The sequence below is a fragment of the Macaca thibetana genome, chromosome 14, assembly GCF_024542745.1.
Source record: "Macaca thibetana thibetana isolate TM-01 chromosome 14, ASM2454274v1, whole genome shotgun sequence".
In the NCBI taxonomy this organism is placed as follows: domain Eukaryota; kingdom Metazoa; phylum Chordata; class Mammalia; order Primates; family Cercopithecidae; genus Macaca; species Macaca thibetana.
This window is the reverse complement of record NC_065591.1, coordinates 63,663,089-63,678,760: the sequence shown is the minus strand read 5'-3', so window position 1 is coordinate 63,678,760 and position 15,672 is coordinate 63,663,089. Positions and strand designations below refer to the sequence as shown.

Genomic DNA, 15,672 nt, shown 5'->3' with positions numbered 1-15,672 from the left:
AGAATCATACCCTCAATTTTCATCCCCCCTCATGCCCATTTACAATTAATCCCTGTTCTCACTTCTAGCCCCAGGCAGCTACTACCCTACTTTCTGCCTTTATAAATTTGTCTTTCCTGCACATTTCATGTAAGTGAAATCAACCACATGAAGCCTCTTAGGTCTGGCTTCTTTCACTTAGCATAATGTTTTTGAGGCTCATCCACGACATAGCAAGTGTCATCATGATTCATTGCTGCACAGTCTTCTACTGTATGGATTCACCACATTTTGTCTATTCATTCACCAGTTGCTAAAAATTTAGGTTATTGCCAGCTTGGGGCTATTATGTATAGTGATACATAATATGATACATCATACTTACATGCATAAATGATGCATCATATTTACATACATAAATATGAATATTACAAATATTCATATTTAAGTTTTGTTATGCTTGTTTTCATTTCTCCTGAGCAGACACCTGGGAGTGGAATTTTGGGTTGTATGGCAGTTTTACATTTAACTTTTAGAGAAACTGCCACACTGTTTTCCAAAGGGCTGTGCCATTTTACGTCCCCACCAGCACCGTGTGAGGGTTCCCATTTCTCCACATCCTTGCTGACACTTGTTATTGCCTGTCTTATTATTATTGCCATTCTAGTAGGTATAAAATGGTATATCACTGTGGTTTTAGTTTCCATTTTTCTAATGATTAATAATGTTGAGCATCTTTTCGTGTAACTATTCATAATTTGTGTATCGTCTTTAATGAAATATTTGTTCATTTCTTTTGCCCATTATTTGATTGGGTTGTCTGCCTTCTTATTACTGAGTTGTAAGTGTTCTTTGTATTTTATGGATAGGGATCCTTTATCAGATATGTTTTGCAAATATTTCCCTCCAGTCTGTTGCTTGTCTTTTAATTTTCTTAAGGGTGTCTTTTAAAGTGCAAGAGTTTTGAATTGTGTTAATGTCCGATTATTAGCTTTTGCATTGATCAACTATGCTTTTGGTTCAAAAAAAGAAATCAGTGGTCTGGCAGAGGTGTTTCACGCCTGTAATCCCAGCACTTTAGGAGGTCAAGGTAGGTGAATGAATCACTTGAGTGCAGCAGTTCAAGACCCATCTTGAACCTGGCAACATGGCAAAACCCATCTCTACAAAAAAATACAGAAAATTTGCCCAGCATGGTGGCATGTGCTTGTAGTCCCAGCTACTTGGGAGGCTAAGGTTGGGGGATCATTTGATCCCAGGAGGTCAAGACTGCAGTGAGCCATGATTGTGCCACTGCACTCCAGCCTGAGCAACAGAAGGAGACCCTGTCTCAAAAAATAAAAATAATAAATAATAATAAATTGAAACAAATGAAGGGCAAAAAGGGCATCAATTGGCCTTGTTTACAAGACTAGCCAGGGCGGTCATTGGTGAATTGCTCCACTTTTCATATTGATGTAATTTCTTGTATATGTATAGAGAGTTGGTCCTCCTTCTTACTAGGATCTAACCAAAAAATTAAATTTGTAACTATGACCATGCCAGAAACAGAAACTAACGAGAAAATAACAAAGCCTTTTTAGTCATCATTAGGTCTGTTGCAAACCTTGTGATTCTCCTCTCCTTCCAAGTATGTGATAGGATTATGTTTTCCTGGCTTTCTTGAATTTAGGTATGCTCATGACTTGATTTGGCCACAGAAACAAGTGATGGGTGGAAATTTGAAGAGCCTTATGGAATTTGCCAAGTTCCCTCTTCCTGCTTCATGGAAGATGGAGCCTCCATCAGCATGGGTACTTGAGTGAGAAGCAGAACCCGCTGGCTGCTAATGTAGTCCAGGAATGAGAAATGAACAGAATCCCCCCTGACAACCCACATTCAACATTGTAGCTTGAGCAAGAAATGAACATGACTTGTGGCCAGACACAGTGACTCATGCCTGTAATCCCAGAATTTTGGGAGGATCACTCCAGCCCAGGAGTTTGAGACAAACCTAGGTAAAATAGTGAGACCCTGTCTCTACTATTATATATATAAAATACATGTCTTATATTTATTAGTTGAGTGTGGAGGCTCACACCTATATTCTCAGCTACTCAGAAGGCTGAGGTAGGAGGATTGTTTGAGTCCAGTAGTTTGAGACCAGCCTGGACAACACTGCAAGACTTCCTCTCTACAAAAAATTGAGAAATTAGCCAGGTGTGGTGGCACATGCTTGTAGTTCCAAGTATTTGGGAGGCCGAGGTGGGAGGATCACTTGAGCCCAGGAGGCAGATGTTGCAGTGAGCTGAGATCATGCCGCTGCATTCCAACCTGGGTGAGCGAGTGAGACCCTGTCTCAAAAAAAGAAAAACGACTGAGCTTGGCTCTAGATTGGAGCTATAGGGAAAAATAAAATTGAGAGCTATGAATGTTTCCTGCCTTAGAAGAATACTTAAGTATCAGGCTAGTTCATAGCAAGCATCAGAGCTGGGAACTAACCCAGTCTAACTAGCTTCACTCAATGAGAATTGGGAAACAAAACAGCCACATTCCCATTCATACCTGAATAATTCTCAAGACACATGTGCGGTGTCTGGTTTATTCAAAGTGGCTGTCAGAGACAAGACCATAGAGCAGGAACCAAATAGTTGGGAGCTGTGGGGCTAAACAGGGCAGGGATGACCAAGTATCAGAAGGTAAAAGGAGTCAGCTGAGCCGCCAGAGCAGCGTTAGGGCCAGGCTGAGCAGGAGAGGTCAGGCTGCCCAGGGCCCAGCCCCACTCATGGCTGCAGCATAGAACCTCACCACCTCCTCACTGAGGTTGCCCTGGGCCGGGTCAAACCATATCCAGATGCAGCGACCACTCCCTTGGTTGTAGTTGCTGACCGTGTAGGAGTGACTCCAGATTTCACTGCACAGAGCAGTGGGTGTGAGGAAATAGAAACGGAAAGGTAGTCAGGCAGCTGCCACCTGGCACTTGTTAGACCCTGGAGGGAAGAGGAAAGACCTTTAGCCACTGGGCCCAAAAGCGTCTCTGATTCTGCCGCCCTACAAACCCAAAATGTCACAAACCTGTTCCACACCCACGCACCTTCACTTCCAAATCCCTCCTTTCCTGCCCCACCCCAGCCCTTACCTGAGTCCCCAGTTCCAGCCTTTGTGCCAGTTGCTCTTGCAGGTGTAGGAGGTGTGACAGTCTTCCCACCATTGCTCACAGTTCTCTTTGCACAGGGGCACATTCAGTACCTGCTCTTTGCGCCAGCTCTGATCCACCTGGGAGATTTTGGTAGAAAAGAAGGTCTCAGGCTCAAGAATCCCAGCAACCCAGCCCTGAATAGAACTGGAGCTGGGGTTGCAGACTGCAGAGATGCCTGGAAAATTCAGCTCCTCTGCTAGCTCTTGGGTGCCAGGAAGCCATGAGTACCTGCTGGATCCAGGGCCCCAAGTTTGGGGGGCACTCATAAAGGCAGGTGTCCTGGATGAAGTGCCATTTGCAGGCAGGTACCACCTCTCCACAGTGGTTCCAGTTGAATCCACATAGATGGGAAATATTCTTATGGGCTTCCTCGGTGGTGCTAGTGAAGCCCAGGCATTCTTCCTCCAGATACTACACTGGATGTGGGAAGACACAGGACTAAGTCCACAGTCAGCACAGCCAGAATATTCCACACGCAGCCTCTCCCCTTTCAATCCTCAATCCCCAACCCAGTGGAAGTCATCCAGGAAGGTCCTTGCTGTTGGTAAACTCGTTGTGGGAGAGGTTTGTCAGAGACTCAGGGAGCCCAGAAGACAGCTCCTGTCTGGAGGTGCAGTCATTACAAAATTCATTAATTCAACTTTTATGGAGATCCTACATACTCTCACCCAGGCACTTTTCTAGAAACTGGGGTTACAAAAATGAGCACCTCAACGGATCACTGCTTTTGAAAACAATTAGGGGAGAAGGATGGGGACTTGCAGTGTTACAGTGTGATCAGATTAGGCCTCATTGATGTCAACGAAAAGAGTCAAGCTCTGTAAAATGTTTGAAGAGATTTATTCTGAGCCAAATATGAGTAACCATGGCCCATGACACAGCCCTCAGGAGGTCTTGAGAACATGTGCCCAAGGTGGTCTGGGGTGCAGCTTGGTTTCATACATTTTAGGGAGGCATGAGACATCAATCAAATGCATTTAAGAAATACATCGGCTGGGCGCAGTGGCTCACGCCCAGCACTTTGGGAGGCCAAGGCAGGCTGATATTGAGGTCAGGAGTTCGAGACCAGCCTGGCCAACATAGTGAAACCCTGTCTCTACTAAAAATACAAAAAATTAGCTGGGCGTGGTGGCAGGCGCCTGTAATCCTAGCTACTTGGGAGGCTGAGGTAGGAGAATCGCTTGAACCCAGGAGGCAGAGGTTGCTGCGAGCCGAGATCATACCACCACACTCCAGCACAGGCAGCAGAGGGAGACTCCATGTAAAAATAAATAAATAGGCTGGGCGCGGTGGCTCAAGCCTGTAATCCCAGCACTTTGGGAGGCCGAGACGGGCGGGTCACGAGGTCAGGAGATCGAGACCATCCTAGCTAACACGGTGAAACCCCATCTCTACTAAAAATAAATAAATAAATAAAAATAAAAATAAATAAATAAATAAATAAATCATTGGCTTGGTCCAGGAAGGCGGGACAATTCAAAGTGGGGTGGCAGAGTTTTCAGGCTCTAGGTAAATTTAAACATTTTATGGTTGACAGTTGGTTGAGTTTGTCTGAAGACCTGGGATTGATAGAAAAGAAACGTTCAGGTTGAGAAAAAAAGATTGTGGAGACCAAGGTTCTTTTGAAGTCTTACAGTAGTTGCCGTTAGAGACAATAGATGACAAGTGTTTCCTATTCACATCTGTAAAAGGTGCTACACTTTTAATTAATCTCTTTACAATTGGAAGGGCCTGGAAGAGAAACATGTTTTGAGGTAAAAATACTAAAATATTTTGCTTTTCTTCCTTGTCTCATCATGTTATTCCAAAGTCAGGTTGGAAAGTAAGTCATGATATATAGGGTTAAATAAAACCCATCTGATGAGAATTTATGATTTGTAGGGCATGACTCCCCAGACCCCATAGATAGGAATTTTGGCAAGTTAAAAAAAATCATTGGGTTTAGTCCTCACTGAGGTGATAATGATTTGGAGGTGAGAAAGTAAGTTAAATTGTAACCCCAGAAGAGTTCTAAATTACATAAATACTCAATACATACTTACTGAACAAATGAAATCCCACAGCCTAGAATTTGGTATAAAGTTTGAGAAAAGAAAAATAGCTCAGAGCAGTCTCATGATGTGAGACATGCCCAATTTATCAGGCCCAGAAAGGCATGAGTATGGAACTTCAGTCACATCCTCCCCACCCATGCCCAGAGACAATTGTTTCAAGGTGTTTTGTCCCTGACTACCTGCCTCATCCATTATCTGTTCCTGGAATTTGTGATATAAAAACAATGTATAGCCAATCAATTGCTTATGCTATCTTATTTTAAATTATTGATAAACAACTTAGGAACTATTCCATTTCCTTAAAAACTCACTTGTAACTGCTGTGAATCGAAGTGTATATTCAGGACAATTTGAATCTATGCTCCTTTGTGGCTATCCTCAAGCTTTCTGGACCTCATCACTTAAGGCTGACAAGCTAAATATTAAAATGTGCACTTAAAAAAAATATAAAAGCCCAGGCACAGTGGTTCACACCTATAATCCCAATACTTTGGAGGCCAAGGCAAGAGGATCACTTGAGTGCAGGAGTTTGAGGTCAACTGGGACAACATAGTGAGACCTCATGTCTAAAAAGAGATAAAAATAAAATAAATAAATAAATAAAAGAATAAGTTAAAGTCAGAGCTGCTTGAGGTATATGGGTTATTTACCTCTTGTTAGTCTGCACTTGGCAGCTGCAGGCTCACTGATTCAAAACAAGTGCAAGCAGGGCCGTGACTGCTATCTGCTAATGGAGTCAAAATGAATATTTATATATTGAAATACATATTACAAATTACTTTTCCTCTGTTTCTTCTTTAGTTATATATGAATATTGATTTTTAAAATAACTGTTTAGCTAAGTTCAGGATATTAAAGGGGTTGTAGCCAAATAATTGTTTTAGGGACACCTCATGTCCAATGGGGTTGAGAGACACAGCCCAAAGGTTTGCTAGATGCATGAACCAAGATGCTTCAGGCGAGGTGTGGTGGCTCACATTTGTAATCCCAGCACTTTGGGAGGCCAAGGTGGGAGGATCCCTTGAGCCCAGGAGTTGGAGACCAGCCTGGGCAACATAGCAAGACCTCTGTCAAAGAAAAAAAAATGCTTCACACCCAGCCTCATAACTGAGAGACTCTCCCTTCTTGAGCTGTTTAGGGCTGGCAGAAAAGAACCCACTATGCATAGTATGCAGTTTCTTCTTTTAGATCTTTGGAGGAGTCATTCCCAGTCTAAATCCCTAAATCAAGCAACCCCAGGATAGGTCTCTCCAACTTCATTTCCCAGGCTCTCCTCTGGGCCTGCTTCCCTATTTGTGTAATGCGGAAACTCAACAACCAAGAGGGTGAGCTATTGACATTGTACCGACATTTGACCCATAGTATCTGTGAAATAAGTAGCCACACATATTAATGCAAACTGAAGGGCTCCTCTGGTGGGTCTGTCAGAGGTGTTTCAACCAAAGCAATTCCATCTTGAATAGGGTCTGGGTAAAATGAGGCTGAGACCTACTGGGTTGCATTCCTAGGAGGTGTGGCATTCCAAGTGACAGGATGAGCTAGGAGGTGAGCACAAGATAACAGGTCACAAAGACCTTGCTCATAAAACAGCATGTGGTAAAGAAGCCAGCCCAAACCCACCAAAACCAAGATGGAAACCAAAGTGACTTCTCGTTGTCCTCATCACTCATTATATGCTAATTATAATGTATTAGCATGCTAAAAGACACTCCACCAGTGCTGTGATTACAGAAGCCACAGCAACATCAGGAAGTTACCTAAATGGTCTAAAAAGGAGAGGAACCCTCAGTTACGGGAATTGGCCACTGCTTCCTTTGAAAGCTCATTAATCACCCACCCCTTGTTTAGCATATAATCAAGAATTAACAACAAGCATCCTTAGTGGAGCAGCTCAAGTCACTGCCCTGCCTATGGAGTAGCCATTCTGTATTCCTTTACCTTCTTAATAAGCTTGCTTTCACTTTACTCTATGGACTCACCCCGAATTCTTTCTTGTGTGAGATCCAAGAACCTTCTCTTGGGGTCTGGATCTGGATCGCTTTCTGGTAACATCTTCCTGTCGAACCCTAAGGAGACACCCAGCCCAAAGGAAATAGACTACAGCACCAATGGTCTATCTTTGGGTAAGTGGCGGGGTACCCAGGTAAAGGATGGTATTGGGTTAGAGGCTCAACTTAGGGGAGTTAAAGTCTCTCCTAAGACAGAGTGGGTTAAAGGCCCCTCTTAATAGAAGGCAAAGACACTTGACTGAACTTGGGTTTGAGGCCCAACTCAGGAGTATTAGAGTCCCTTCTAAGATTTAGGGGGTTAAAAGCTCCTCTCAGAGTAAAGTTCCTCTTGGCTAAGAATGGATTTAGCACCATGGGATATTAATTACTATTCTCTTTGGATTAATCTACCTTTCACTCTTTGCTGATGACTGTGCGTGACAGAATTGTGCATGTACAGGATCTTGGGACACGAGAGTTTTTTGATCCCCAAACGGGGACACTTAAGAGCTGAGGCAACTCCTGGAAAAGATCCCTTCTTAACCAACGAGCGGTTGCCTGAACTTTTGATTCAGTGTCGCTGGGATAGGTGGGTCTTTCTCTGGCCTTCCTGGGCTCTTCACTTTCCCCACCCTACCACAGGAAAGTTTTGGTTAATGAGAAAAAAGACTTCTGAAGCTAGCCTTAAGCTGTAGCGAATCTGGGTGTGCTTTGTGTGTCTTTCTATATTGTTCTGCCATTGTTATGCCCAGACCGTTTATTCCCCGAAGAAGACCACCAGAGTCCAGAGTCAAAGCTAAGCAGCAAGGATCTTTATTACAGGTTCGAACCTGGAACTCTCCTTCGCTCGTGAAACAAGACGGGCAGGAGAGCTCCCCCACTCAGCTCCGAACAATGTTATATAGTCTAAGAAAAGTGGGCATAGAGTTATTATACAAATCAGATATATGATTGGCTAGTGTTTGAACAAGGCGATTTGGCTAACTATGATTGGTTCCTGCCATTTCTGATATTTTGGTTCAAACTTTGAGGCGGGAGAGCAGGTTTATGGCAGCAAGAGTTTATCTTACTTAAACACGTCTTGTGACCTTGCCTCAGAACTTACAAAATCTCTGGTATGTGCAAAACAAAATCTCTGGTACATGCAGAAAACCAGGTACTCACAGAACTTACAAAATCTCTGGTATGTGCAAAGATTAGAGAGCAGAACAAGGGTGTAGCGGGTGGGGGGCGGGTACACATCTATCTTTGTGTCCTTTCATTTCCCCCTTCTCATAAGTAACTGGATGTCCAATCTTGGATTTCCAGAGTCTTATAATATAGCCTCACTTTCTGGGTGCAGGAGAGGCTGGTGATGGCTACGGAGGACCATTAGTTGGATGGTATCAAACCTTTCTCTGACAAATTGTAAAATTTTATTTACCACACAGGGGCCTATAGTGAATAGAAGTAGTAAAGACATTAGGGGGCCTAAAAGGGGTGCCAGAAGGGAAAACATTGAAGAGCTCCACCAATTGTTAGCGGCTGTAGTGAATTGTTGCTTTTTCATTTCTAAGCTTAGTTCGTGTAGGCGTTGGACTCTTTCCTCAACTAACCCTGACTCATTTATATAGAAACAGCATTCTTCTTTGAGGAACATACAGGTACCTCCTTTCTCAGCCGTGAGTAAGTCTAAGGCTCTGCGGTTTTGAAGGGTGACCTGTGCTAGGGAGGTGAGCTGCCGCTGAAGGGAGGCTAGGGAATAGGCGGAGTCTTCCATAGCAACAGAGAATTGTTGTAACAGCTTGTCATTTTCTATCATGGAGTGTTGTAGGGCCCCTCCTGCTAACCCCACTGCGACGACAGAGGTGGTTAAGGATATTCCGGCAATTAGTGGTAGAAAAACTGCTCATCTATGTCGTGCAGTTTTAGTTGGGGCGGTCCCTGCCCAGCCTATGAACTCTGCCGGGGTTAGCAGTGTCAGTCGGGGAACTAGGGTAACAGGGATACACAACAGTCCGTCAGAGATGCTTTTGGACAGAGTTTTTAACAGAGTCATATTACACCAGAAGAACACACCAGGGGGAGCATATATGGGACTATTAGGGTATGTAGCCGATTGGTTACAGAGGCTGTTGCTAAATGCCAAATAACAATAGGGGTATTTCTCTTGGTATGGGTCACGGTACAGGGCCACATCGGGTATCGTGACTATCGATGAGTTAAAACCTGTATAGTTTGTGGGAGGGGAGGATAGAGGAACAGCCGTTAATGGTGGTCTTCCTAGGGTTGCACACATAAAGCAAGAGGACAGGTCGCCTAAACCAGTGAGGTTGGCGAATGCTAGCCCTTCCCATAATAGAGTTAGCCAGGAGAAGGGCTGCAAGTGTTGTGATAGCTTGGTTTCTTGCCTGTGGATTTGTGTGTGGATTAAGGGTTGAATCTGGACTAGACTTCTCCACAGATATAAATGGCTACTGGGCCAGGTACTAGTTGATGAGTAATATACTCCCCCATGTTGTGGGGTTGTCCACCGAGAGTCCCATGGGTCTCTAATTATCCAAGTGTAAGTGACGGGAGACTCAGTTTTGTAAAAATACCACCCTTGTCGTTCTCTCCAGTATCGGACAGAGTGCATCTTACAGTAGCTATATGGGCAACCTGCACTCTGGTGCCACCAATAATTTTTACAATTATATTCAGTTTGATCATATTCAAAACAGATCATGGGTATTGCTGGTTGGGCAATCTGGAACCTAGTGAAATTGAGGTAAACTATAGTATTACACCCTGAGGGGGGGCAGTCTGCGCTAGCTAGCAGTTTACCCACTTGGGGGGTTTCCCCGGGGTGAGTTTTGTTCTCATAGAGCCAGAACCTCCAGACATAGGGATTAGACGGCGCAGCAGTGAGGAGAGTCAGATGCATAAGGCATAAAAGCATAGGTAAGCTAGACATGGTTACAGCTATGGGGATGACGGCGCAGGGTTAGCTTTAAGGGATTGTTCTTAGCTTTGTCTACAGTCCATGTAACCGGTGCTCTAGACGGCTCGAGAAGGTCGGATGTTGGGTCCACTGGTTTGACGTGTGTGTAGTGGATCCACGAAGCGATGCCTTCTACTTTGAGAGCGGTGGGAGTAGTCAGGAGTACTTGCAGTGGTCCTTTCCACCTGGGTTGAAGAGTTTCTTGCCGATGGCGCTTGACTAGGACCCAGTCTCCCGGCTGGAACGGATGAGGCGTCGGCGGAGGTCCTGCCTCGTACAGTTCTCGTAGTCTGGGCCAAATTTCCTGGTGAATTTTCTGTAAGGCTTGTAAGGAGAACAGGAACTCAGAGACATTTTCAGTTTCAGGTTTGAGTAAGTCATCTTTTAGACTGGGGACCAGGGGTGGGGGTCTGCCATACATGATTTCATATGGTGTGAGGCCTAGTCTGTAAGGGGTATTTCGGGCCCAGAACAGAGCGTAGGGGAGAAGTACTACCTAATTAGCGCCAGTCTCCATGGTCAATTTAGTTAAGGTCTCCTTCAGAGTCCGATTCATCCTTTCTACCTGTCCTGAGCTTTGGGGCCTATAAGCACAATGTAATTTCCAATTTGCCCCCAGAATGGAAGCCAAATCCTGACTTACCTTAGCAACGAAGGCTGGTCCATTGTCTGACCCTATTTGGACGGGAAAGCCATACCTGGGGAGGATTTCTTCCAAAATTTTCTTTGCTACAACCTGAGCAGTTTCTCTCTTAGTTGGGAACGCTTCTGTCCATCCTGAAAAAGTATCTCCGACTTGCAGATTTGAGCCTTTGTTGCTGAGGCTCGGTAGCCTAGCTCCCCCAGAGTCTTCAGGAGGTCCTCAGTCCCTTGAACACAAGTTTCCGGGGACCTGGCCGCTTCTGCCGTGTTGTAGTCCCATCTGGGCCGGGTCAAAGGGAAAGCCGCATTAATGAGGTCAGGATTTGCAGTTGGCTGGCCATCATCTCCTGGAACCAGTTTTCTGGTCTCAACTTGGATTCTTTCCCGCTCCTCCGTTGTGAACAGGATTCGGAGGAGCTGTTGACAGTCATCCCAGGTCGGCTGGTGAGTAAACATGACACTGTCTAACAACGAGGTTAGATCTTTGGGATTATCTGAGAACCGAGCATTTTGGGACTTCCAATTGTATAAATCACTGGTGGAAAAAGGCCAATACATGAGACGGGAGAGCCCAGTATCATCGAGCGATCCTATTTCTCTGAGAGGCAGGGCTACAGTGGAGTCAGGGAGTCGGGAAGCTTGGTCCCACTGTACGCGGCCTCGTGTTTGGCCGGCCGGCCCCCCCAGGTTACTTTTGCTCTCGGCTGCTTCCGCTTCTCGGTTTCCTTCTACGGAAGCACCACCCTGGGGGACTGGGTCCTGCGGGATAAGGTGCGGATATGGTGGGGGAAATGTGGGTTCTAACGTTAGGGGGTCCTGGCTGTCTGGCAGCACAGGGGCCGAGGGAGCAGAGGGAGTCTTTTGTCTTGTAGGTCGCGTTACTAGGACTTTGCAGGGCTCAGGGATGAATGGAGTTATCCAGGGTGGTGGGTTTTCCACAAGATCCTGCCACACTAGAATATAAGGAATTTGATCAGGATGTCCTGACTGCCCTGGCAGGAAAATCTTAGTTTTTACCTTAGTAATAATAGAGAGACAGAAAGTTCCTTCGGAGGGCCACCCTACACCGAAAGAGGGCCACTCCGAACGGCAGAAAGTAACTAGCTTTCCCTTCTTTAGTTCTACGCTTAAGTTACGCCCCCGAGCCTTCACATCCTTAAAATTGGTAACAAGGAGTGAGAGCAGCGTGCTCTGGTTGTTGCCCATCTTTGGACTGCTCCTACAAAGAGAAGGGGGGACGAAAATGAGTGTGAAGCAGAGGGGAGTATCCGACAGGTCCGGTCCTGGAAGGGGAAGAAAAGGTTTTATGTTTCATTTTGGGCTTACACTTAACACTTAACAATAACGGACAGACAGTAATAACGATGAGTATTCGCGAGCGCGTGTCGGACTTCCGACCTGAGTCAGACGGGGCAACCAAGGATGGAGGCCCCCAGATGGGCACTGGGGAACGTCTCCCACCAGTCCCGAGTGGCTGTCTTCTAGCGCGTCCGCCAAGACCATGCCACTTACAGAACAGACCAATACAGATTACAAATTACGGATTTCGCGAAATTTCAGGGAGACAGACAGAGACAAAGACAGAGATAGTGACAAAGCCGGCTTACCTACAGATTAAGATCCGTTGACTTGGGGGTCTGGTGGGGTTGGGGGAAATCCCGGACGAGCCCCCATTTGTTATGCCCAGACCGTTTATTCCCCGAAGAAGACCACCAGAGTCCAGAGTCAAAGCTAAGCAGCAAGGATCTTTATTACAGGTTCGAACCTGGAACTCTCCTTCGCTCGTGAAACGAGACGGGCAGGAGAGCTCCCCCACTCAGCTCCGAACAATGTTATATAGTCTAAGAAAAGTGGGCATAGAGTTATTATACAAATCAGATATATGATTGGCTAGTGTTTGAACAAGGCGATTTGGCTAACTATGATTGGTTCCTGCCATTTCTGATATTTTGGTTCAAACTTTGAGGCGGGAGAGCAGGTTTATGGCAGCAAGAGTTTATCTTACTTAAACACGTCTTGTGACCTTGCCTCAGAACTTACAAAATCTCTGGTATGTGCAAAACAAAATCTCTGGTACATGCAGAAAACCAGGTACTCACAGAACTTACGAAATCTCTGGTATGTGCAAAGATTAGAGAGCAGAACAAGGGTGTAGCGGGTGGGGGGCGGGTACACATTTATCTTTGTGTCCTTTCACCATAAAGAGGGGTACCTTAGGATAGAATGCAGGCCTACTGTTAGCGGGGGTCCTTGCTCCTAGAGCTCCCAAGATGGCAGCAAGCCTCTTGTTCTCTCACCTGGGGTTCTTGGCCTCACTGATTCCAAGGAATGGAATCTTGGGCCATGCAGTGAGTGTTATAACTCTATTATTGGCCGTGGGTCGCAGAAGAGAACCGTGGAACCCAGCAACTAGTGTTCAGCTCGATCAGGACGAACCCAGGCACTTAACTATGTAGGAACAATGGCAAGCCTTTAGCCCAATCCAGAGTGGCAATGGGTGCCTCACTGGATCAGGAGCACAGTGCACACCCTGCCAGATCTGGAGGGGTGGAAGTCAGCAGTGGGTCTGCGACGGCGGCAAACAGCAGTGATGGCCGGCAAGTGAAAGTTCAGCTCAAGCCGTAACAAACATGTACCAGAAGAGTGTGCAGTTGCAAGATTTAATAGAGTGAAAACAGAGCTCCCATACAAAGGGAGGGGACCCAAAGAGGGTAGCCGTTGCCAGCTCAAATACCTGGTTTTATATCCTGATTATTGTCCCTCCCACTGTGCTCTCTCCTGTTTTTGCCTAATTAACATTTTAGTGAGCTCTCTTTACTACCTGATTGGTTGGGTGTAAGCTAAATTGCAAGCCCCATGTTTAAAGGTGGATGTGGTCACCTTCCCAGCTAGGCTTAGGGATTCTTAGTAGGCCTAGGAAATCGAGCTAGTCCTGTCTCTCACTACAACACCTGTAAGCCCGCTGTTCAAAATGGCCGAGTAAACTGATCAGTTATAAACTTTGCTGAAGGTCCCTGAAAAGCTTGATGAAATTTGTCTTTCGTCTTGTTTTATGTCCTTGGGAGCTTCACCTTGTAACCATGTGGCGATACTTTCTCTTGGTTTCTACCATCCAGCAGACAGGAGTTTGGAGTCCACGCCATTGTTAGTCCTAAAAATTATCTTGATTAGATAAAAGCCTTTGCAAGCTCAAAGTTGGCGACTCTGTCTCCTTCTGGGAAGAGCAATGGAGACTGCCCAGAGCTGTAGCTCAGTAGCAAAGACTTTGTCTTTTCACAATGGCAGCCCAGGCTCAGGGTTCAATTCCCAACTTAGGGAATGAGTCCTTTCTAGTTTGATACCTGTCAAACATCTGTTGATTTTTCTTTCCCTCCACAAACTGTCGTGAATTTTTTTTCTCCGAGTACCTGGGAGTTTGTCTTTGGTAAAGTTCAGAAGCCAGAAATATTGGTAGTTTGGCATGGCTGAAGTCGGGTAATAAGAGATATTAAAGGATTTTTATTTTTAAGAGCGCTGTGGTTAAAAGAGTCAGCTTAATTAAAATAGGATATTCAAACTCTAACAGCGTGGGACTCCACAGGAAAAACAGGAGGTGCCAGAGACATCATTTTGGAAAAAAAAAAAAAAACACCCTGTTTTCCTCTTGGAACCCCAGGAATTGAAAGTTGACGAATTCCTCTCACAATGTAAGGCTCTGTTCTGTTTTGCATTGCAGTATCCGATGTTTTTGACTTTTGGTGGTATCAGAAACTACATCGTATTATGAGAGAGCTTTGGTGTGTAATAACTAGGTAGGAAATATACTTTAAGGAATGGCCAATGGAAATTATGGGTGAATACTTAGCTCTTTGCACATTTATTTATTTATTTATTTATTTATTTATTTATTTATTTTTTATTTATTTATTTTTTTTGAGACGGAGTCTCGCTCTGTCGCCCAGGCTGGAGTGCAGTGGCCAGATCTCAGCTCACTGCAAGCTCCGCCTCACGGGTTTGCGCCATTCTCCTGCCTCAGCCTCCCGAGTAGCTGGGACTACAGGCGCCCGCCACCTCGCCCGGCTAGTTTTTTGTATTTTTTTTTTAGTAGAGACGGGGTTTCACCGCATTAGCCAGGATGGTCTCGATCTCCTGACCTCGTGATCCGCCCGTCTCGGCCTCCCAAAGTGCTGGGATTACAGGCTTGAGCCACCGCGCCCGGCCCTCTTTGCACATTTAGATTAGAGAAGCATGCTCTTGGCCACTTCAAAGGTATGGAAATACCCTCTTATCTCCCACTGAGAGAGAAGACTTCCAGGAAAGATGGGCTGATTTCCCCTTTTTGGCGGGGCGGGGGGAGTTGATCCAGGATCTGGTATAAAATGGGACCCTTATTTTGGGGGATCTGTCTTGCCTTCCAGTTTGCCTGCTTCTTAGGCTGTAGAAACTGCATGCTTTCCTGACCTTGTTACCCCAAGGGCTCCACCCTAAAGTCAGTAATGCAGTTAAGTCAGTAATGCAGTTAAGAAATGATGGCCTCTTGTGGTGGCTCGCGCCTGTAATCCCAGCACTTTGGGAGGCCAAGGCAGGCGGATCACGAGGTCAGGAGATCGAGACCATCCTGGCTAACACGGTGAAACCCCGTCTCCACTAAAAATACAAAAAATTAGCCAGACGTGGTGGCAGGAGCCTGTAGTCCCAGCTACCCGGCAGGCTGAGGCAAGAGAATGGCGTGAACCCGGGAGGCAGAGCTTGCAGTGAGCTGAGATCACGCCATCTCACTCCAGCCAGGGCGACAGAGCAATACTCTGTCTCAGAAAAAAAAAAAAGAGAAAATGGCAAATTAAAAAAATAGAGACAAGGTCTCACTATGTTGCCCAGGCTGGTCTTGAA

General features: G+C 45.6%; 2 protein-coding genes and 1 pseudogene across 4 annotated transcripts in view; 1 reads left to right on the top strand and 2 right to left on the bottom strand.

The window, feature by feature from the left end:
* Nucleotides 1-15,672, bottom strand: part of LOC126935216 (folate receptor alpha) — a 181,199-nt gene that overhangs the window by 44,772 nt on the left and 120,755 nt on the right. The window lies entirely within an intron of this gene.
* Nucleotides 1-15,672, top strand: part of LAMTOR1 (late endosomal/lysosomal adaptor, MAPK and MTOR activator 1) — a 282,658-nt gene that overhangs the window by 193,496 nt on the left and 73,490 nt on the right. The window lies entirely within an intron of this gene.
* Nucleotides 2,668-6,562, bottom strand: LOC126936492 (folate receptor alpha-like; annotated as a pseudogene).